This window comes from Hemicordylus capensis, chromosome 4 (genome assembly GCF_027244095.1).
Source record: "Hemicordylus capensis ecotype Gifberg chromosome 4, rHemCap1.1.pri, whole genome shotgun sequence".
Taxonomy (NCBI): domain Eukaryota; kingdom Metazoa; phylum Chordata; class Lepidosauria; order Squamata; family Cordylidae; genus Hemicordylus; species Hemicordylus capensis.
The window spans coordinates 98,802,543-98,826,673 of NC_069660.1; the positions used below are offsets into that span (position 1 = coordinate 98,802,543).

At 43.9% G+C, this 24,131-nt stretch overlaps 1 protein-coding gene across 17 annotated transcripts in view; it reads right to left on the minus strand.

The window, feature by feature from the left end:
• The window catches only part of DAB1 (DAB adaptor protein 1), a 1,026,794-nt gene that overhangs the window by 571,159 nt on the left and 431,504 nt on the right, over nucleotides 1–24,131 (minus strand). For 6 of the 17 annotated variants that reach the window (XM_053244274.1, XM_053244282.1, XM_053244281.1 and 3 more), the window contains exons 1-2: nucleotides 6,153–6,299; nucleotides 1,266–1,444 (exon numbers count right to left, since the gene is read on the minus strand). The exons of 7 other annotated variants lie outside the window; for them this stretch is intronic. The gene's annotated coding sequence lies outside the window, so the exon portion shown is untranslated. Of the gene's footprint in view, nucleotides 1–1,265; nucleotides 1,445–5,764; nucleotides 5,896–6,152; nucleotides 6,300–24,131 lie in introns of those variants that run through there. 4 more of the 17 variants (XM_053244277.1, XM_053244287.1, XM_053244272.1 and 1 more) reach the window with 3 other exon arrangements.

Consider the following 24,131-nt stretch of genomic DNA (forward strand, 5'->3'; position numbering starts at 1 on the left):
TTGCTGCCTAAGAGTCATGTTTCAGAATACAAGAGCAAAGGTAGTGCAAAGTACGCAGCTTGGGGGTATTGCTGGACCCGGCTCTGCTTTTGGAAGCTCAGGTAGAGGCAGTGGCCAGGAGTGCCTTTACATGGCTTCGGCTAGTGCGCCAGCTGCGCCCCTTTCTCAAGAAGGCGGATCTGGCCACAGTTACCCACACCTTTGTCACATCATGGCTGGATTACTGTAATGCACTCTACATGGGGCTCCCCCTGAAGAATATCTGGAAACTGCCGCAAGGGCAAAATGTGGCAGCTAGGACTTTTTCTGGAGCTGCCCACTGAGATCATATCACAGCCATTTTGAAAGAGCTGCACTGGCTGCCAGTTTGTTTCTGGGTCCAATTCAAGGTGCTGGTTTTTACCTTTAAAGCCCTTAATGGTTTGGACCCTGGATACCTGAGGGACCACCTGCTCCCAAGGGTTGCTGCCCACTTGACAAGGTCATTTGAGGGGGCTCTGCTCCGGGTGCCGACAACGAGGGAGGCTCGGTTGTCGTGCACGCGGGACAGGGCCTTCTCTGTTGCTGCCCCCAGACTCTGGAATGCTCTCCCGGTGGTTATTCGCTCCTCAGTCTCCATCATGGCTTTTAGAAAGCTTGTGCAATCCTGGCCTTTTACCCAGGCTATTATATGATTAACTCTACTGCTGCTGCTTTGTAGTTTTGAATTGTTATATTGTGCTTGTATTTTAAATCTTTTTAGTCAGATCTATGTTTTTATATTTTTAGCTTAATACTGTTATTGTGATAGTCTTTTAAAATGTTTGGTGTGAACTGCCTTGGGATTGTTTTAATGAAAGGCAGTGTACAAATTCAACAATAAATAAAATAAAATAAAAAGTACGTAAAGTTAAGCACTTCCAATATAATGCTTGCATTGTAGTCATTACCACCATTATGCTTGGCTGTAAGGCATATGTCTAGGAACAGAACTGTCACCAATCAGGCTCTGGCACCTCTGGCACCATTAGCATTCTGTGTCAACTCAGACCTGGCAGAAAGAACAATGTGTGCCAAGAGCACCATCTAGGCTGCAGTACCAGCCCCGCCCCTGATTGAAGACAAGCAGAACCCAAGAGCTAACCCCAATTCACCAGTCCCTATAAAGCCAAACCTCACAACATTTCCCTCATTGTGAGAAACTGACCTCATCAGAGAAGCCCTTGCCATGCTCAGCTCCTATGCCTTTCCCCTGTACTATTGCCTGCTGGAGCCTGACTCCTTACCTTTCAGTCTTGGATTATGCCGCATGCCTGTGGTGCTTGGTGCAACTTCTGAACACGATCTTTTGTCCATCTTGGACTATGTCATCTGCTGTTGGCTCTTTTGAGCTTGGATTACCGCCTTCTATTTCTAGCCCATCTTGGACTGCATCATCTACCTCTGGGAAACAACCAGCTCCTCCCTGCAGGGCATTTAAAAAGGAATTTTCACTAGGGATGGGAGACGGAACTAAAAAGGGCTCTTTTATCAGGGATAGTCCAAAACATGTTTCTGCCTGAGGCAAAGGACAATATGAATTCCCTCCATGCTGTGGGTAGATGCTTAGCAATCTTAGGCCATGCTGCTGAGGCAGCTGTGGTGGCACATGCACACTCCTCAGACTGTGCCAAACCAGACTGCAGCACCAGGGGCATTCTTAGCTCAGGGAGGAGTGGGTGGGAAAGAGGCAGTGCACCCCATCAGGGCAAGGAGGGGGAAATGAACTGCATGCTCCATTGAGGGAGGAAGGGTGGTGGCAGCAGGAAGGCCTGAGGATGGTACCTGTGACGATGAGGCCAGTGCTGGCTGTCCTGCACCCCTCCTCATGCTCACACTTGAGGCAACCACCTAATCCACATGTATTCCAATAAAGACATGTACGTTAACTGGAAATGACTGTGAATTAAAGAAACAACAACCTCCCCCACTCCACTTGCCTGCCTAACCTGCAGACCACAATTTGTCTGCCTAACCTTACAACATCAACAATGATGCATTTCTTCACTTTTCCTGAGACAGAAAGAAAAAGTCCTCACAAAACAGCAGTCCCTTTTCCAGAAAGGCGTATATATTAACAGCTCATTTTTCCTTGGTAGAATAAAACTGCATCCAGCTCTTATGCAGTCAAAATGGCTTCCAGAGTTCTGGAAACCGTCTATTCCCTAGTCCCTAACCTAAGTTCAGTGTATTTGAGAAGCCTTCTAACTTGGAATTTATTCATTTGCATATGGTTTGACATTTAAAAAGAGTCCTGATTCTGCTTGTCCCCCTCTCCTGCAGTCAATTGGTTTTCCACACCCAGTGGACTTCTCCTGCAAGTGCCCAGAGAATGCCAGCAGGAACTTAGAAACTCTGAGACTTGTATTTCCTGAAAGATCATATCCAATAGCAGGGCTGGCTCCATAATTACGCAGATGTGTGCAGGGCCTCCAAGACATGGGCCTCCAAGTGGGGTATGGGGGAGCCATCAACCAGAGGCATATCTAGGGAAAATAGTGCCTAGGGCAAGCACTGAAATTGCGCCCCTGTCCAAACAGGGATGATGGGACTTGTAGTCAACAACATCTGGAAATCTCTGTTAAAAGGAACACTGTACCATCTAGACATGGTTGTTGATCAAAACCTGAAAACATGAGCCATTTCTATTAAAGACTTAGAACAACAGTCAGGAGTTGTATGAGGATTCCAGTGTCATTTTCTGTCTCATCTCATGCTTTTTTAAAAACATGACTTTGTCCTAGAGGATCACCTGCCCAAATTCCTGACAGCCTTTGTCTTGTGATGACTGTTGGCTCATGATGGGGTATATGTGCATTCAGCAGACTAGTGCTTACTTTGGCACCAGAAGGGAGGAGGATACATTAGTTTGCAACACTAGACAGAGGAATTTGCAACAGGAGCAGACAGCCAAGTTCTGCCAGGGCCAAAACCAGCCCTTGCCAGACTAAGAAATCATTGTAATTTGCCCCTTCCTGTCACAAGCAGTGTGCTGTTCTTTTATTATTGACTCTAACTCTCAGATATCCCAGTTATGGATGGAAAATATAGGGTCAATTTACAAGAGACACATTTTCTACATGGAAGTTTCTTCTGTGCAAGTGTTGTGCAGAAACCCATGTGTAGTGATCAATACATATGTACCTATTCCGCACAGTTTCTTACAAAAATGACATTCCCACAGGAAATTTTGCTTCACATTAACTAGTTCTGGGTGATAGGCAATAGTCAAGAATTTGGCAAAAGAATTTGGGCGGTATAAAAATATGTTAAATGAATAAAATATTTGTTTTTATCTTGTTGTAAACCTCCCAGAGACATAAGTTTTGGGTGGTATAAAATATGTAAAATAAATAAAATAAAATGATGTTCCATTTACCAAGAAACGCAGACAATGTAAGCATAAAGCTGGATACAACAAAGCAGGAAGTATATCAGAGACCCTCGGCAACAGCAAGGTCTTTTATATGTTGTTCTATATGCAAGGAACTGTCATATATGCAAGGAAATTCCTGTCTCTAAAAGTCATTTCACTTTATGATATAGGGATGTGCACGGTCCGGAGCAGTCCGGACCGGCACCGAAGGGGGGGCCTTACTTTTAGGGCGGGGAGGGCTTACTTACCCCTCCCACCTCTTTGCCCTCTCCTGCGCCCGTATTTAATAGACTAACGGGGCGCTGGAAACCAGCCCCCCCCGCCCCCGCCCCCCCGCTGCGAGCAGATTTCTCTGAAAAATACCCGACCCCTGCCACCGCCGTAGCCTGCCAGCCAGCCAGACCTTCCTCCCTCACTCCCAGCTGCCCGCCCGCCCGAGTCCTCACCGGAATGCTTTGTTAAAAAACGAGAGGAGCTCCCGGACAGAGCTCCTCTCGTTACGAAGGCCTGCTGCAGAATGAAGGCGCTTTGCGCGCGCGCACATGCGCGCGCCACAAAGGACACCGATCGCCAGAGGCCCGGGCCTCATTCTGCAGCAGCGCCTTCATTCTGAAGCGCCTTCATTCTGCAGCAGGCCTTCGTAACGAGAGGAGCTCTGTCCGGGAGCGCCTCTCGTTTTTTAACAAAGCATTCCGGTGAGGACTCGGGCGGGCGGGCGGGCAGCTGGGAGGGAGGGAGGAAGGGCTGGCTGGCTGGCGGGCTACGGCGGCGGCAGGGGTATGGGTATTTTTCAGAGAAATCTGCTCGCGGCGGGGGGGGGGCGGCAGCGGGGGCGGCTGGTTTCCAGCGCCCCGTTAGTCTATTAAATACGGGCGCTGGAGGGGGCAAAGAGGCAGGAGGGGTAAGCAACCCCTCCCGCCCTTAAAGCAATACCCCCCACCCGGACCCGGACCAGCAAGCGCCGAACCGGTCCGGCAGTTTGGCCATTCTTTAGAATGGCCGCCGGACCAGTTCGGACTCACCCCTATTATGATATACATATGTTTAGTTAAAAGATAGCAAAGTACAGTGTTTAAGAAGCAGAGCCCCATACACTCAGTTCTTTTCCCTATGACCAGAATAGGGTCATGTTCTACTGGAATATCTCCTGTGTTTATGGATAATTTTCTGCTGAACTTTACTCTTCTTACTCTGAAGCAAGCTAGGTGTGTTATTTATGTTTGAAAATCTAAATCTAGATCAATTTGCTTGGATTAATATCGAACACACAAAATTTGAATCTAGATTAATTTTAACCTGCTCCTTTGAAATGAAATTACATTAATATAAATGTAAAGCTGGCTTTATTTAATTGAATGAATATTTGCATTTTAATTATTTTTTAAATCATATGAAGTTCAGAATAATATCTAATTCAGCAAAGGAAATTAGTTAATTTTAATTCTTTTTCACTGAATATAAATTTTTGGCAGTTTGAGGGAAGCAAATATTTACATCAGTTGCAAACATCTTGTATTTTTAGAGCTAAATAGCTATTTAGTACAATGTGTTGGATGCAAAGAATTTTGAATTCATAAAGATGAAAATGCAAATCAGCTTTCTCAGTTTAAAAGCTGCACCTACCAAAATTCCCTTCTTCCATATACAACTAAAAGGAATGCACCCTCTCCTCCTTTGCAGCTGAGCACTCAATCTGCAGCCCTGTTCCTTCCTTTTCCCCAGCAATGGGTTTTCCTTTCTTCTATACAGTCAAGAACATAAGAACATAAGAACAGCCCTGCTGGATCAGGCCCACGGCCCATCTAGTCCAGCATCCTGTTTCACACAGTGGCCCACCAGATGCCGCTGGAAGCCACAGACAGGAGTTGAGGGCGTGCCCTCTCTCCTGCCATTACTCCCCTGCAACTGGTACTCAGAGGCATCCTGCCCTTGAGGCTGGAGGTGGCCCACAGCCCTCTGACTAGTAGCCATTGATAGACCTCTCCTCCATGAAGTCATCCAAACCCCTCTTAAAGCCATCCAGGTTGTTGGCTGTCACCACATCCTGTGGAAGAGAGTTCCACAAGTGGATCACGCATTGTGTGAAAAAGTACTTCCGTTTGTTGGTCCTAGACCTCCTGGCAATCAATTTCATTGAGTGACCCCTGGTTCTAGTGTTGTGTGAGAGGGAAAAGAATCTCTCTCTCTCCACTTTCTCCATGCCATGGATGATTTTATAGACCTCTATCATGTCTCCCTGCAGACGTCTTTTTTCTAAACTAAAAAGCCCCAGGTGTTGTAGTCTTGCCTCATAAGAAAGGTGCTCTAGGCCCCTGATCATTTTGGTTGCCCTTGGTTGCCCAATGCTTTCCTTCTCTTCCTTGAACTCACCCTCTTCTTGCAGGCTTTCCATTGAAAAACCTCCTGCCTTGCAAACTGCAAGCCACAACTGCTCACAGGTTGGAAAATGCAAACACAAGGTATTTTTTTTAACAAGGAGGAGGCGGGACCGGAACCTGGAGAGCATTCACATTTCTGGACCTCTCTAGGCACGAACTCTCTGTTCATTTAACCCTTTCAGCCTCTCCTGAAAAACTAGTTTGTTGTTGCAGTTCTCTTTCAACTTATTTCTTTCATTGTATACATTTTAAAAAAGAAACAAACATCCTCGGCGGGGACAGGAAGGGCAGGGGGGAAGCATCAGCCTGAGAAAGCACCAGTCAGATATAATTTCTTTGAGACTACTTGAGAGCAGACGGGGCACAGGCAATTTACTTACTTTGGACTCTGGGGTGGGTCAGGACTTGCAGCAACAACAGAAGACGAGCCAGCAGGGCAGGCAGCTGCAATGGTTGCAAATGGGAACAACACTCCACCCAGGCTACTAAGATTCAGCCCCCACCCCCCACCAGCACCTGCCAGTGTTTGCTGCCTGAAAGCAAGCCCTGAAATGACTCCGAAGAGCTTGCTCAGGCTCTTCGGAGCTTGAGGCCACACCCCTTTGATGTCACATGCAAAAGGGAGTGGCCTCAAGCTCCAAAGAGCCTGGGGGAGCTTTTCTGCATCATTTCAGTCAGAGCTTGCTGGCTGAAAGCATCTATTCTTCCTTTCCCTCTCTGGAGAAAACGCTGGCTGAAATAAAGGGCAAGTGCTCTCTGGGGACGGGGGCAGGGCACCTCTCCGGACCTCAGTTGGGGTGGGGGCAGGGCATGGCAGGCACTTTGCGCCCACCCTGCAATGGCGCCTAGGGAACGTGCCCTGCCTGTCCCACCCTCGTTACGCCCCTGCCATGAACACCTTCTGGTGCTAATAGAGCTCACCTGACGCTTGCCTCCACAGTTGCCACCTGCTTGCTCCCCTTTACCAGCTGTGTTATGGTCCAAGGACAGCCCCAGTGCCTGGACTCTTTGGGATGGGCTCATGCTGGGGTGGTGACATCATCAGGTAGCAGTGGTGACAACACCAGTGAGTGGCAAGCAGGAGCCTTGGAGGCAAGCAGTGATTGGGACAAGGGACTGAGGAGACAAGTGGCAGCTCAGAAAAACAAATCTAGCCATAGGCTGCTGCCAACATCATTACATCACTCTCATACAGGAAGACACTACTCTTTGTCCAAGAAGTCCTTCAGTTTCCTGTAGAAGTTCTATTTCTCTCTGTTTTAACACAACAGGAATAACAGCTTTTCTCTATCCTAATTCACAAGCACATAATTCTTTCACCAGAGCTCTGAATGCAGAGCTATAAACATGACATTTGGGGAGGCCAAACGGAATGTAAAGTGCACTTCACTGGCAGAGGAATGTGAGTTCACTCGTGGGGAGATTCATGAGGATTGGGTGGGTGGAATTCCCTGCAATATATATGTGAAAAAAATGTCCTGCCTTCAGGACCTTTCAGCATCCATTCAGCACCATTCAGCATCATTCAGCAAGATGATGCCTTTCAGCATACCATACCTATATCGCTGGTATGGGAAACATACCAGTGGGGATTCAAACTGGCAACCTCTGGTTTGCCAGTCAAGTCATTTCCCACTGTGCCATTAGATGGCTTGCCTCTAGCTACTTGGACCCCAAACCAGTATTCCTAGTGGACCCCAAAACCTGACCAGTGTTCCTTCTAACAGGGATTCCGAGATGATGTTGACTACAACTCCCAGAATCCCCAGCTGCAATAGCTTTTGCTTGGGGATTATGGGCATTGTAGTCAGCAACATCTGGGAATCCCTGTTAGAGGAAACACAGAACCTGACTACTTGTTACCCTCACCTCTCTGGGCCCTGACTACAAGAAGTACCACTTGCACCTCTGTAGTACCACTGTTAGTAGGACCCACTCAAATTATATTTTGGACGTGGGACAAGCAGCATCAAAGGACACAATGCAAAATGGTATCCAGAAGAAAAGTCAGGGCCAGAAGCACCCCTGGTCTGTATTTCAGACAGCAAATCATACCATCTGGGGTGTAGTGAGCTTGAAGTGAGCCCGGGGACAAAAACTGAAGATGGGCTCTGTGTCCTGCTTTATTCTTCAGAGAGGTGCAAGTGCAGAAGCAAAGAGGAAGATGTCACCCAAATGGTGTCCTCCACCCACACACACACACCCAGGGACATTTATGCACCCCTTATTCAGTTGTAGCTATGTCCCTGGATAGTATCCAGATCTTTTGTTTAAAACCAGAATTGGTATTCAGATGAATATACAGTATTTGTTCAGTGGTCCTGAGCAAGACTGAAAGATGAACCATGATTTAATCTGTTCCTTCAAATGGTACTGTGTAAGCAGGGTAGTGTTATTGAAGGGAAGGGAGCAGCAGTGATCCTGATAAATTGTATTCTGCCCACATCACTAGGGTGCCAATAATGCCTCAAAATACTTGAAGGATGGAGGGAGCAAGTTTCATGACTCTCTATAGCAAAAACTCATTGTGATTCTCTAGAGACATTTACTCTCTAAGGGAGTGTGCTTGGAGGGAATTGATTTAATTTATGCATTTAACTCTTGATCTGCACTGCTTCAGACACTCTCCAGGCTAACTAAAACGTATTGGTGCCATTAAGAAATGAGATTTAGAAGCTGTAATTCTAAGCACACACTTCCAAAACTGACCTACTTGGGAGTAAATCTTATTGAAATGAGCAAGACTTTCTTTTCAGTAAATATGGCTAGGATCAGGTTGTTAGATGGACATAAACTCCACTGAATTAAATATGGCTTACTTCTCTGTAAAAGTGTTTTTGAGTGCAGTATTGAGATTTGCTTCTTCAGCCCCACAAATGACCCATCCTCCACTGGCAGAGATCTTTCGGGGTGAGCACTCAAAACTTATCCTTTGGCTCTCAGTAGATATTTACTCAGTTGCATAGAGATATGCAGAGACTTTAGCCCTTCATGTCTATATGTGTAGATTCAGTACATGGATCATACCTATAGTCCTTGCGCTCAGTCTCCATGGTTCCAGGCTGAATTAACATGTAGAAACTGAGGGTGGGGGCTGTGGGCAAGAGCCAACTCCCTTTCCATACATATCTGAGTCAAAACACATTTCGCATATATAGATGGTTTCCTTAACTTGCAGGTTTTGATAAAATATGAACAGCAAATAACAGGATTTTTCTGATTAAGATACACATGAAGGCAGTTCTCATGAGCAGCTTAACCCAGGCTAGAGCAGCCCAGCCTGCATGGTACAGATCCTGCACCCTAAGGGTGTGCACAAAACTGGTTTGCTCGGTTCGGTTTGAGTCTGGACCAGACTCGAACCGGACTGGGCATATTCAGTTTTGTGCATCCCCGAACCCACCCCACCCCCTGGTTCAACTCAGGTTCAAACTGGTCCAGGGTTCGAAAAGTAAAATTTTTTTAAAAAAAAAACCTCACCACTGGGCCTGGGTTAACTTTGCTGCCTCTTGGAGGTGCTGCTGAGGCCATGGTGGCGGGGGGGGGGGGGGACTTTAGCCCAACAATGGTCGTGTGAACAACCTTATGGAGTATTGTGATTCTTTATAACCTGTAATTCAGTCCATCAGGGGCCTTCAAATTAAACTCAAAAACACAACCAGAAAGCAGTATTGTAGATTATAAAACAGAAATAAAAAGAAGGCACAAACTCAATGGCAGGACTTAAAAAACAAAAAACAAAAAACTGCCACACAGTTCAAAGGCATGGCACAAGCCTACCTGGCATTGCTAGGACAGGAATTTCACCACAAAGGCACGACTAGAAAGAAGATCGTGCTCATAGGAACATAGGAAGCTGTCTTTTACAGGGTCAGACCATTGGTCCATCTAGCTCATTATTATCTGCACTGACTGGCATCAGCACTCCAAGTTTCAGGCAGGGTCTTTCCCGGCCCCACCTGGAGATGCTGCCAAGGTCTGAACCCGGGACCTTTTACATGCAAAGCAGATGTTTTTACCCCTGAACTACAGCTCCATCTCCTGCTCCTAGTAGCCTCTGATGGTAAAGGTATTTGGAGCAAGGTCTCCCTTGAGGAAATTAGATGGGAGTGTTTCATATGCAAAGAGGGACTCTCCAATGTATCCATTTTGACCATAAAAGTAAAATAAACCCCAAACAAACCCCAATACCTTGAATGGTGCTGAAAGAGTAATTCACATGAAGCTCCTTCAGTACTGGTGTAAATGTGTTCTCTGCAGCTAACTTCAGTTAACAGTCTGGCCACTGCACTCAGGACCAACTGGAATTACATTCTGACACTAGAAAACCATTTCAGGTTTTATCCGAGTCCCATTATATAGATACAAGGGGAAAACATAAGGAAGGCGGGTGGGAAAGTACGACAGGCACACATGAGTACGATATAAACATTCTCCTAGCTTGAAACTTTGAAAAATGTTAGTTATCAAGGAGCATATGTTAGAACTGCCCCTGGGCAGTCACAGAACACTACATTTACAAACAGAGAATAACCAATTTCAATCACTCAGTACATTTGCATGCACTGTCTCAAAGCAGAGTTCTAAAATCAAGATTAATATGCACATTTTTACATCAGAGTCTAGATGACAGGCAGAGGGAGGGCAGACTACACACTCAATGAGCTGTGCAGAAGAGTTGCAAGAATCAAGAATATGCACAGCTTCACACAATGTGCAAAAAAGACAAGAACATTCTCCATTATCAAACATCTGCAGTGCCTTGCTGGGCATTAAAAGGCAATACCTACTTAGTTCCTCCCTCGAGTTTAATTTGAGGATTAGAGAAATACAAGGTAAGGCTGCCTAAAATTAATTTCAATCTTGCTTCACTTTGCTAAATAATAAGGACAAATTTGTGACACCTTCACTGGCTGTGGAACCAGGGTCCTAACCCTCTTTAACTCACAGAAAATGGAAAGCTTGGCCTTTCAAAAGTATTTGCCCCACAAGCCTTTGATAGCAAATTGATTGGATAAAATGGTAAAAGGGCCCCAAGTGCTTTTGAGTTCCTATTATATGCTGGTTTCCATGATGAAATAGGGGCAGGTTAACATTCAAAGATGTGGCAGAAATGTCCTTCAGTAGCGCAGTTGTAAGTTATATTAGACTTTTTGAAGAAAGCATCTTTCCTTGAGGGAACTGGCTGGGGAAAGGGGGCCAGCTCAGAAGCAGAAACTTGCCGAAGGAGGATATTATGTTACCTGAGTCTCACTGAAGCACCTAAAGGTCATTTTAGTAAATCTTGTTCTAAAAGCTGTAGTTGACACTTGTCTACAGAACTCTTGAACAGTGCTGTAGTACATTCTGAAACCTCTTCTACTCCAAATTCCCCCTCAGACAATTATTATCACAAATATTAGATGCACAAATACTTTGTGAGCAAACATCCCTGTAGTTACCCGCATGTGAGGAATATTACCCAGAGGAAGCATAGAAAGCAGGGCTGTGCAAAATGCCCACTTGTGAACATTTGGCACAGGTGGACATGTGTCAACATGATGCACAGCTGGACAGAGTCAACATTAAGGTTTGCAGGGGCCAAAATGCCCCCTCCCCCCTTGTTTTTATCTTCCTTTGGTGCTGTTCATGGCCATTGTTGCTGTTGCTCCTTCAGCACCCCCTTTTCATCTGATTTATCCTTCCTGGTGCTATCTGCTACAGATCACGCTGTTCAAGCAGCCCCCTCCCTGCTTATTTGGTTCTCTGCATACAGATGAACATACGAAGGTGCCTTGCACTGAGTCAAACCTGTCTACTGTGACTGGCAAGGGCTCTTTAACGTCTCAGGCAAAGGACTTTCCCATCCATCTCCTGCTACCTGAGTTTTTTCACTGGAGATACCAGGATTGAACTTGGGAGTATCTACAGTATATGTAACACACAGGATCTATCACCTAGCTATGGCCCACCCTCAAACTGAAGTTTGAAAGGTGCAGTCTTCCTTATTGGGGTGGGTAGGGAAGGAAAATGGCAACTTTAACACTTCCAAAACTTCCAGCAGTGGCTCCATCAGAATTAAGACCTGTAAAAACAGAACTAGGAAGCATGGTCTGCAGGTTCATGTCCAGCAGAGCTATCCTGGGTTGTGAGGAGTATAATTTCTACTCCTTCTGTTTCAAATCAGTTCCCGGATATGCTCTGCTGTGACACTTTTGGTGGGTTCTTTGCGGACATAATCTCCTGTATTCGGGCTGACTTGGACTCCACCATTTCTGCAGGGTCTATGAAGGAAGTATCCAGTGATCCCTCTTGCAGTGTTAGGTTGGATCAGTTTCAATCTGTGACTCCTGAGGATGTGGACAAGCTGCTTGGGGCGGGGCGGCCTACCACTTGTTCTCTGGACCCTTGCTCGACATGGCTGCTTTGATCTAGCAGGGAGATTGTTGGAGGGGGCCTAGTTAATATCATAAATGCATCACTGAGGGAGGGCAGGGTGTCTCCATGTTTGAAGGAGGCAATAATTAGACCTCTTCTTAAGAAGCCTTCCCTGGATCCCACAGCAATGGGTAGTTATAGGCCAATCTCCCTTGGTTGGGCAATGTGATTGAGAGGGTGGTGGCTGACCAGCTCCAGGTGGTTTTGGAGGAAAATTATCTAGATCCATTTAAAACTGACTTTAGAACGGGTTATGGGGGTGAGACAGCATTGGTTGGCCTGATGGATGACCTTTACCAGGGAACCGACAGAGGGAGTGTGACTCTGTTGATTCTCTTGGATCTCTCAGTGGCATTCAATACCATCGACCATGGTATCCTTCTGGGTTGCCTGGGGCAGTTGGGGATAGGAGGCACTGCTTTGCAGTGGTTCCGCTCTTATCTCTCGAGTAGATTCCAGATGGTGGAGCTTGGTTAGTTGCTCCTCAAAATGGGAGCTGTTGCATGGAGTCCCTCAGGCCTCCATTCTGTCACCAATGCTTTTTAATATCTACATGAAACCGCTGGGTGAGGTCATCAGGAGTTTTGGTGCTGGGTGTTATCAGTATGCTTATGACACCCAAATCTACTTCTCCTTTTCATATGTATCATCAGGAAATGGTGTTCATTCCCTAAATGCCTGCCTACAGGCAGTAATGGGCTGGATGAGGGATAATAATCTGAAGCTGAATCCAAGCAAGATGGAGGTGCTCATTGTAGGGGCTCAGAATCTGAGGGGTGAGTTAGATCTTCCTGTGCTGGATGGGGTTACACTCCCTTGGAAGGAGCAGGTACGCAGCTTGGAGGTACTACTGGACCCAGGCCTCACCCTGGTGTCTCAGGTGGAGGCCATGGCCAGGAGTACTTTCTATCAGCTTCGGCTGATTCAACAGCTGCGTCCATTCCTTGGAGAGGACGGCCTCAAAACAGTGGTGCACCAGCTGGTAACCTCCAGGCTTGACTACTGCAATGTGCTCTACGTGGGGCTGCCTTTGTATGTAGTTCAAAAACTTCAGTAAGTTCAAAATGTGGCAGCCAGACTGGTCTCCGGGGCAACTCGAAGAGAACATATTATGCCTGTTTTGAAACAGTTGCCCTGGCTGCTGATATGTTTCCGGGCAAAATACAAAGTGCTGGTTATTCCCTTTAAAGCCCTAAACGGCTTAGGTCCAGGTTACCTTAGAGAGCGCCTTCTTCTGCATGATCCCCACCACACATTAAGGTCATCTGAGGAGGTCTGTCTCCAGTTACCACCGGTACGTCTGGTGGTGAGTCAGAGGCGGACCTTCTCTGTAGCCGCTCCTGGGCTGTGGAATGCATTCCCTACAGAAATACGTAATTCAAATACTTTATTGGTTTTTGGGAGAGCCCTTAAGACCTATCTGTTTAGCCTGGCCTTCCAGGGTTTTTAAATTGTTATAAAGTGTTTTTAATGTACCTGTTTTTCAGGGTTTTAAACTGTGTTATTGTTTAGTTGTTTTATGGTATTTTATATTTTTAATTGCTGATTGATTTTAACTGTCTTGGTTTTATTTGTAAACTGCCCTGAGCCAATTTTGGAAGGGTGGTATAAAAATTGAATGAATGAATGAATGAATGAATGAATAAAGGAACAGGCGAAGGCTATGACTTTCAGTGCTGTACCTCTGTCTTTCTGAGCCTCCCCCAGTTTTCTACAGCAGGCAGTAGGGAGACTGCTTGTACAACAGATTCTCTAGTGCAGTCTATTGCCTTGGTTGCAGGTTTTCCAAATGGCAATTTACTCTTGCTTCACTATGCATACGATGGGGGAGTTCGTATGAGGGAAGGATTTACTCTTCAATATCAATCAATTTGTTTATTACAGTCTCTGACCATCCAACAAAAGTATATACATATGACATATATCATATAACATCTATAACTTATAACATCCATAAAATACAGTTAACCAATACTATTCTATACAATACCCAAACCCTCACTCACTACAACTTCTGCATGCAGTTAATTAAGGAGTTTGGCTGCTTCTTTCTTATGGCACATTCAAAGTGTGAAAGTCCTTGAGAAGTATGCATGTGCAGAACCTGGTGCCCGTCCCCTTGCAATGTGATCACGGAAGCAGTTTTGGTTTGGGTCCCAGGCAATTGTGATACCCCAAAATGAAACTTTGATTCAGCGCTATATGTCAGTTACTCAGGTATCCAGATGGCCTGGCAGAACAGTGCTCTTGTGCAAGAGCACTGCAAAAATAACAAAAATAAACAAAATTGGGGCAATCCCTGAAAGTATGCATGTCATGCACAGAACTTGGTGCTTGGACTTCCTGCCACCTCCCAGGGAGAGCCCCAAAGTTGAAGAAGTGCTTAATGGGAGTAGAACATTGGACTGTGCTCCTGTGCAGATGTACTTGAACAAGAGCACCATGGAAAAAATTATAATAAAAATTCTGAAAAATAACTGGAAATCATGCATGTGTGTACACGCACTCCTTGCCTACCTGGGCACAGGTGAATGCACCTACCTGGGCACAGGTGAATGCAGGAGGCAGGATGACCCCACCTCCTCTGCAACAATAGGTCAGATGGGTGGGGAGAAGCCTACTGTATGAACAAGTCAAGGTTTGAAAAACTGTAACACACTGTAACTGCAACAAAAAGCAGTAATGTGAATGGCCCAGTTTTATTCCAATTCATGCCTATTACATTTATACACACTAAATGTGCTTATACCATTTCCTCCCTCAGGAAACCTCCTGGAGGTTTTCCACCCTTTATTCCCTTTAGGCAGACATCTCCATCCCTTTCACAGCAAACCCTGAAAACTCACTGAAAGGCAGGCTGCTTTTTACATCTGAAATGTTCACAAATATGGCTCTTCTGTTTCAGCCTAGTCCTAATAGAAACCTGCAGGTTTTCTAATCTCTCCATTCTGGTTCTCATGTCTAACTCATCTAGCTCTAACTCATCTACAGTGCAATATAGTAGAACCTCATTATTCGTGCGGGTTCTGTTCTCTGCTATTACCACAAATAAGGAGACTGTGAATAATGAGTTACTAGGGCTATGCGATTGTGGGGGTTACATTCCCCGAGGCCTGAAAATCACAGTAAAAACTTAAATGGGCAAAATAAAGTGCCCTAACATGCTCCAGCAATGACACCCAGAAGTCCTAATTTCTGCTTTTGTCTGTGATTTTTGATGGGAGTGGGGAGTTTTTTTCTGTTCCAAATGAGCCATAAAATGGTTCCTCTTCATAAAATGGTGGCAGGAAATGACCTCTGAGATCATTTCCAGCTGTCTCTGAATAGCAGGTACATGAAATTAGCCCTACTTTGGCAGGTTAATTTTCATGTATGCTGAGGTCAAGTGTCATATCCATACCATGGATATGTAAAACCGTGGATGAAGAGTCCTCAGATGGTGAAGTAAGCCTATACAGACACATGTGTGTTCTTTTCAAATTATTGATAGTGCTGGGATGGTATAAGTATGGCAGAGCTCCCTCTTTTTATAACACTACCATTTAGCTTTTCAAGCAGAACATAGATCTCTGTGAGTCTTGTTTGTTTGATATTTCTGTCCTCTACCATGAGATTTGTTGTGCTTTTATCTCCCCCACCCACCCACCCCCCAAAATGTTGCAGTTATTCATGCATCCAGCATGCTAGGACATTTTTTGATTCTTTGTTTTTTAAAATATTAAAAACTCTTATTTACAGAAGGAGAAACTTTGTAGGATATTGGGAATTTTTTCCCTTACATGTGTTGACTTATGGGGACCTAATCTGTGGCTTACTAGATACATTGATTCAAGCTTATCAGATTCCAATTTGAGTTCCAGGCTGTTTTCTAAGGGCTGTAGCAGTGACCCAACCTTTCTGATTAGCCTGAATTAGGGCCTTTTCAAAATAAGGTGGGGTCAAAAATAGTGGGGTGGGGTCTTTCTTCTGAAACCCTCAGTACCATCAACATGGACCAAAACATTGTGAGCCCTCAATCTTGTGGAGCTCGGAAACAGTTTGTCCTCTTTGCTTCCCCACCCCTCTGCGCTCCTGGCCCTTATTACTCACAACCATCCTCTGTTCTGAGCATGATCTCTCCCTGGAGAAAACCATCAGATTCTCTTTTCTAGAGCTCAGATAGATACTTTTTGAGCTATAGCTTTGGAATTCAAGGCCATCTTGAACGGTTCTACACACTTGAATCCACACAGCAGTCTATGATCTTGATCGTGTCAAGATGCAACCGTAAGCAATGGCTTTTCCTCTTTATCCAGTTGTAAGCAACTATATCAAGATTCCATTGTGCAAAACTGTGTTTAAGGTTGCCCTAGCTCCTAGAAAATCAGAGCTCCTGCCTGTATCACTTAGCTGCACCCCAGGTCAGTACACTCAGCCTTGTCTCCAGCAGTTCAGATAAAAAAACCCATACCAAGCTAAAGCTATTGCATAGATACTTGCTTGGTTTATTTGAGATCCTGAGCCCCAATAATCCTATTCCTGCTTCGGCAGAGTGTGTTCTGATTCCAAGCTGAGTCCTAAGGGCTACAAAACAGTTTGAATTTGTATGCATTTTAGACTTGTCATTTTTCTAGCAAATATGCTGACAGCTTTCCCTAAGCTCGGCACTTCCTCCATCATTCAAATTAATTCAGTACATTCAATGCCAAACTAGTATTGCTTCATAGTACATTTGAAAACTATGCTTCTCTCAGCTGTTATTATATGGAAAAATCTATTACAAATAGTCACTTCCAAATGTCACTTTGTAAACACCACAAGTGTCTTAAAATGAGGGAATTGTTATTGATCTCTAGATCTCTCAGATTCAATAAAATGTTAAACTGGAATAGCTTCCTAATGAAAGTGTAATTTAAATTCAATTAATTTTATAAGTGTCATTCTCATTTTACTATATTGATCCTTAAACTGAGGACTTTAATGCCTCTTATGCCTCCTTGGGATTTAATATTCTTAATTCTTAAGTAGTTTAGTGCTGACCTTTTGCGTACATAAATTTTTGCAGAAGATTGCATCATTATGTGGTTTAGTCCTTTCATTTGCATTGATATGGTTATTGTGTTTGTGAAATGTGAGAGGAAATCTTATCCGTTTGTATTAGAAGTCTCTGCCTTTTCATATTTGTATTTTAGGGATGCTCCTTGGGGAAAAAAAATCAAACAGGTATCCCAGCTGCTCAGTAGGGTAAGGATTCATCTGAGATCCTGAGCTCCATACACTCAGAGAGAATCCAGTCCCTTTTCATAAATGCACGAAACACATGATATAGTGAGTACAGTACAGCCACTATCACCACACTAACCATGAGCTAGTGATGGGAAGACAAGCAGTCCTCCTATGTTATCCTTAGTTATCTACAAGGCTATGACATATGTAAAGCTGAGCCAAATTCTGGGAGTTTTGATTTTCAAATCAAAATTTGGGGCTATTCTCACGATCAGCAAAAATCAGGCTAGGAGAGCCTAGCCCGAATTTTGCTGATCGTGTAAACCACCAGGCTTTAGGGATGTGGACAAAACCGGTTCGCCCGGTTCGGATCGAATGCGAACCGGGTTCGAACCAGGAGGGGGTGGTTCAGATTTGGTTTTGTTTGAACCACCCCCTGGTTCGGTTTGAATTTGAACCAGTTCAAACCGATTCGAACTGGTTCAGACACCCAAAAATTGGTATGATGGTAGCTGGCACCCAGGGGTACCTGCCACCTAAACCCCAAAGCAATCGGACACTCGTACAATATTTATGATTTTTTGAAAATTATTTTTATTTTTTCTCATAGGATATAATGGGACTCGAACCAGGCCATTATTTCTTATTGTGGAGCACCAATGGGTGCAAACAACCACCCAAACCCCGAAGCAATCAGACACCCCTATGATTTTTTATGAATATTTGAAATATTTTTAATTATTTTTCTCATAGAGTATAATGGGACATGAACCAGTCCATATCCCCTATTGTGGAGCACCTAGGGGCACAAAGGCAAGGTGGGTGGTAGACAGACAGGGGTGCCTACCACCCACAAAACCCCAAGGCAATTGGACACTCCTCTGATTATTGGTGAATTGTTAAAGTATTTTTGAATTCCTCATAGAAAATAATTAGGATTCATGGTGTCTCATTGAAAATCTCATTTGCTATCATAGAATCCACACTCAGAATGTGCCTACCTGGCACTACCACCAACCCCACACTGCTCTAGGCCACCCCTTTGCCCCCAAAAAACCTTAAAGACACTAAACTTCAAAAATCACTTTAAAATCATCCCTTTGCCCAATTCCTTTCAAATAATTCTGATAGCTTCCTTGCCCACCCTAGGAACTACCACCCACCACACTCCACTCTACGACACCCATTTCCCCCCAACATGAAGCTATACATTTGCTGCAATCCTAATTATTCTCTATGAGGAATTCACTCCCATGTCTGCCCCACCACTGTGCCAATCTTTCCCAGTTTTGCCACCATGTGCCAGGGAGTGGGAGCATCTTGCCTGTGCTCAGTCCAGCCCAGACAGACCCACCAGCCGCCACTACCATGGGGGAGGCCCACTTGGGTCTCATCTCCCATCCATGGCCACGCACATGGCGGCGAAACCAGGAAAGAGTGGCACAGGGGCGGCATTGGGGCAGGCAGGGGGCAGTGGGAGGCTTCTGGGGAGGCCCCCAGGACATTTGGAGGTCCCCTCCTGGTTCTAAGATCTTCATCCCACAGGTCTGGTCCTAAGGACATCACTGGACATGGGGAAAAGGCCCAGAATGATTTTCAAATCCTTTACATTCATAATGAGTAATATAGTAATACTGATATTATGGAGTGGGGGCAGAAAAGAAATGTCTGCCCTTTTCTACAGAGCAAACTTGTATTCCTCAAATCTATCCACTAATACAGAGAAACAGATTTTGGATGGGCTTAATATTAAGACACTTACCTTTTGTTTACACAGACTGAGTTCAGCCTTAAATGAAAATGCACATTCAGTAGTAATTCAGGAAAATATAAGCTGTGCAACATATACCCTGGCAGTCTCCAAAAGGCTAAATGCTCTTGTGGAGGTGAAGAGAAACCATACTTATTCTGCATATTCATGTTGATGGCGGTCTTGAGTCATCTTGACGAAAGTACCACCATTGGTTGAAATGTCAGGACTGCAAGAGCCAAACGTCAAACTTTCAGACTGAGATAATCTTGCTCTGCAAGGCGTATAGGCACCAAAAAAACTTGGCACTTTGTTTATCTTGCTATTCATTCAGTTTCTGGCAGAGAAGACTCTGCTGGGAAACCTATTCAGCCTATAGAATTTGTCTCTCCTAGCTCACAGCTAGGATCAAATCTACATATTATCTTTATTTTTATATTATTAATTATTATTATTTTACACAGTCAGACAGGTGTTATTAACTGGTTTGTTTTATCCAGACATCGAGTCCTTCCCAAGGACCTGGGATGCCAGAATTTTATTGTCAATTGTTATAGATATAATCGCAGAATATAGGCTGTTCCCAGTAAAGCTGCTTTTTGTAATTGGCTGATGGTGATTTCTGTGACCCCTATGGTGTTGAGGTGCTTTTCAAGGTCTTTTGGAACTGCACCCAGGGCGCCAATTACCACTGGGATTATTTTGGTCTTTTTCTGCCACAGCCTTTCCATTTCAATTTGTAGATCTTTGTATCTTTTTTCTTCTATTCTGCTATCCCCTGCCTGGTATAGCTATGTCGATTATTTTCACTTATTTTTCTTTCTTCTCGACTACAGTTATATCTGGTGTATTGTGTGGCAGATGTTTGTCTGTTTGTAGTTGGAAGTCCCATAATATTTTTACATCTTCATTTTCTTCAACTTTTTCAATTTTATGGTCCCAGCAATCTTTGGCTACAGGTAGCTTGTATTTTTTGCAGATGTTCCAGTGTATCATCCCTGCTACCTTGTCATGCCTTTGTTTGTAGTCAGTCTGTGCGATCTTTTTACAAAAGCTGACCACCTAAATTAATATTTATTTACACAGTCAGACAGGTGTTATTGACTGGTTTGTTTTATCCAGACATCAAGTCCTACCCAAGGGCCTAGGATGGTTGATTTTATTGTCAATGTTGTTGCTGTTGTTATAGATATCGTTGCAGAATATAGGCTGTTCCCAGTAAAGCTGCTTTTTGCAATTGGCTGATGGTGATATCTGTGGCCCCTATGGTGTTGAGGTGCTCTTCAAGGTCTGACCCAGGGCGCCAATTACCACTGGGATTATTTTGGTCTTTTTCTGCCACAGCCTTTCAATTTCAATTTGTAGATCTTTGTATCTGGTGATTTTTTTCTATTTCTTTTTCTTCTATTCTGCCAACCCCTGGTATTGCTCTGTGATTATTTTGACTTGTTTTTCTTTCTTCTCGACTACCGTTATATCTGGTGTATTGTGTGGCAGATGTTTGTCTGTTTGTAGTCGGAAGTCCCATAATATTTTTACATCTTCATTTTCTACCACTTTTTCAATTTTATGGTCCCACCAATTCTTGGCTACAGGTAACTTGTATTTTTTGCAGATGTTCCAGTGTATCATCCCTACTACCTTCTCATGCCTTTGTTTGTAGTCAGTCTGTGTGATCTTTTTACAACAGCTGATGAGGTGGTCCACTGTTTCATCTGCTTCTTTACAAAGGCGGCACTTGCTGTTTGTGGTGGATTATTCAACTTTGGCTCTTATTGCATTTGTTCTTAGTGCCTGTTCTTGTGCAGCCAGTATTAAACCTTCTGTTTCTTTCTTCAAGTTGCCATTCTTAAACCATTGCCAGGTCTTGGTGATGTCTGATTTTCCACTTATATTGTGCAAATATTGACCATGCAGGGGCTTATTTTTACATTTTTCAGCTCGGTTCTTAACTTGTTCTTTCTTGTAGGCCTGCTTTCTTTCATTGGTGTTGCATAGTTTCTCATTATTGACCATTTGAAGTGCATCTTCTTCACTGTCCTTGATATATTCGTCAAGGCCTCTTTTCTCCTCCTCTACTGTTTGATGGACTTGCAGCATTCCTCTTCCACCTGAGCTGCGAGGGAGGTATAGCCTATAAACATCACTGCGGGGGTGCAGAGCATGATGGATGGTCATGATTTTCCTGGTCTTACGATCTAGCGTCTCTGCCTCTGCCTGGGTCCGGTCTATTATTCCTGCAGTGTATCTGATAACACGTATAGCCCAGGTGTTTATGGCTTGTATGGTGTTCCCGCCATTGAGTTTGGACTTGAGGATTTTTCTAACTTTCCTGAAGTATTCACTTCCAATTTTTCTTTTAACTTCAGTGTGTGCGATGTTATCAGCCTGGACAATGCCCAAGTATTTGTAATGTTCTTTCTCTTCCAGGTTCTTGATCTTGCTTCCATTGGGCAGTTCTATTCCTTCTGTTTTTCTTATTTTTCCTCTGTTCATTATTAAAGCAGCACACTTGTCTAGTCCGAACTCCATTGCTATATCGCTACTGAATATACGGACAGTGTTTAGCAGAGATTCGATTTCTGATTGGGACTTTCCATACAACTTCAGATTGTCCATGTACAGTAGATGGTTTATTTGACTTGATGTTTTAGATGTTTGGTATCTGAGGCCTGTTTTGTTTAGTATTTGTGAAATTGTGGTCATGGTGATTACAGACAACAGAGGGGATAGTGAGTCCCCTTGGAAAATGCCTCTTCTAATGCTAACCTGTCCAAGTGTCTCGCCATTGATAGTTAACTGCATACTCCACATGCTCATTGCTTTTTTTATAAATATCTGAATGTTTTTGCTGACACCAGTTGTTTCTAAACATTTTAGTATCCATGTGTGAGGCAATGAATCGAAGGCTTTCTTGTAGTCAATCCATGCAACACTTAGATTGGTTTTTCTTCTCTTGCTATTTTCTAAAATCATTTTGTCAATCAGCAGCTGGTCTTTTGTGCCTCTGGTGTTCGGGCAATTTCCTTTCTGTTCAACTGGAAGCTGTTTGTTAGTTAATCAGTGTTGCATCACTTCATCTGCTATTATTCCAGTTAATAATTTGAACATGGTTGGCAGGCAGGTTATCGGTCTATAATTACTTGGAACTGCACCTTTTGCTGGGTCTTTCATGATGAGATGGGTTTTCCCAGTTGTTAGCCATTGTTCAATATCACCTCCTTGCAAAATGTGATTGAACTGTTTTGATAGTTGTTTATGAAGGCTTGTTATCTATTTAATCCAAAAGCCATGGAGTTTATCGTCGCCTGGCGCAGTCCAATTTCTAATTTTCTTTGCTCTTTCACTTATTAATTCTGGTGTTATTATTAGATCTTGCATTTGTTGGTTACATTTTTCGACCTCTTTCATCCAGCCTGCTTTTTATTATAATCTATTGGATTGTCCCATAATTTCCCACAGAATTGCACTGTTTCTTCTTTATTTGGTGTTTCTATGTTTCTTGCAGTTTCTCTTTCTATGCTTTGGTAGAAACGTCTCTGATTCGTCTGGAATTGGAGATTCTGCCTGTGTTGTGTAGTTCTGGCTTCATATCTGCTAATCTTCTTTGACACTGCTGTTATTTGCTGCTTTATTATTTCCAGGACTTCTCTAATTTTCCTTGAATCTAGGTGGTATTTTTGGATCAGATACTGTTTGGTGTTTTCATTCTTCAGCTTCTTGTCTTTCATATCTTTCAGTTTACTAGCATCTGATCTAAGCCTGGAGATTTTATTTTCTAATCGAATCTTCCATTTAGGTGATGTACTGCTTTCTTTTTTAGAGGTCCACTGATCTTATATCCGAGCTCTTGTGTTGTTATTGTTGCTGCACTGTACATCAGTTGGTTTGTTTCTTGCAAATTCTTGGTTGTTATTTCTGCAAGGGCAGCATTGACATCTTTTAATGCCTGAGCAAGTTGTTTTTTGGCAACTGTTTTTAGTGCTGGAAGTCGGACCCTGGTGGTTGTTTGGTTCATTTGCTCAGTTATTTTTTGCTTTAGTTCTTGTCGCTTTTCTGTTAAACGGCATTTGGGTTTTTGAGGTGAAGGCAAAGGGGCGGTTGCCGGGTTTTGATTTTGAAACAGTTCAACAACAGACGCATCCTCTATTTCCAACACCTCCTCCATCTGCGCCTGAGCAACTTCTTCAGTTGGTGGTAATTTTTCTTCCATATCTTGAGCCTGTGTTGCTCTTTGCAGTTCTTCCAGCTCAACTCCTTTGAATACTTTATTTCTTATTACGAATCTTCTCTGGTCTGCTAGCCTTTGTTCTGTTATTTCTGTATCTGGATGCTTCTCTTTCCAAATTTGGAACATTCTTTTTAAATAACCTCTTCTAGTTGGACTAGACTTGTAATAGCAGATCATTATTTCCTTGTTGGCATTTTTCGTATATATTTTTTGGTTAAACGGCGTTTCTTCCAGTAACCTTGCAGTCTCCAGCCCTGGTTGTTCATCTGAAGATCCTGTTGCCCACTTGCCACCAGATGTCCAGGGACTCCAGCACCTGGTGCAGTCCTTGTTGAGCCGGGCGACGACCGATCCAGTATCGATTTATTAAAGTTATGTCTCACCATATTGTTGATGGGAGAGGCACTCTTTGTCTGGCTCCTCTGGTGAGACCTGTCCAGTATGGTTGGACCTCTGGCATAGCTCTCACCTTCCTCAGAGCACACAAGCCCCACAACCATGTCAAGGTAGTGCCTCACTGGTGGTTGTCATTCTTATTCTTATTCTTATTCTTATTCTTATTATTGATACATTGTCAATCTACATAGTGCAATGTGTAACCTAAGGGCGAAATGCAGGACTCTTCCTTGGGGAGCTTTTCCATCTTAATTTTGACAGATCATCAATATGCAAATTTATTGTAAGTGTGCAATCCTATGTAATTCCACCCCCTACCTGCAGGGATGCTCATTAAATCCTCCTCTATCAAATTTATCT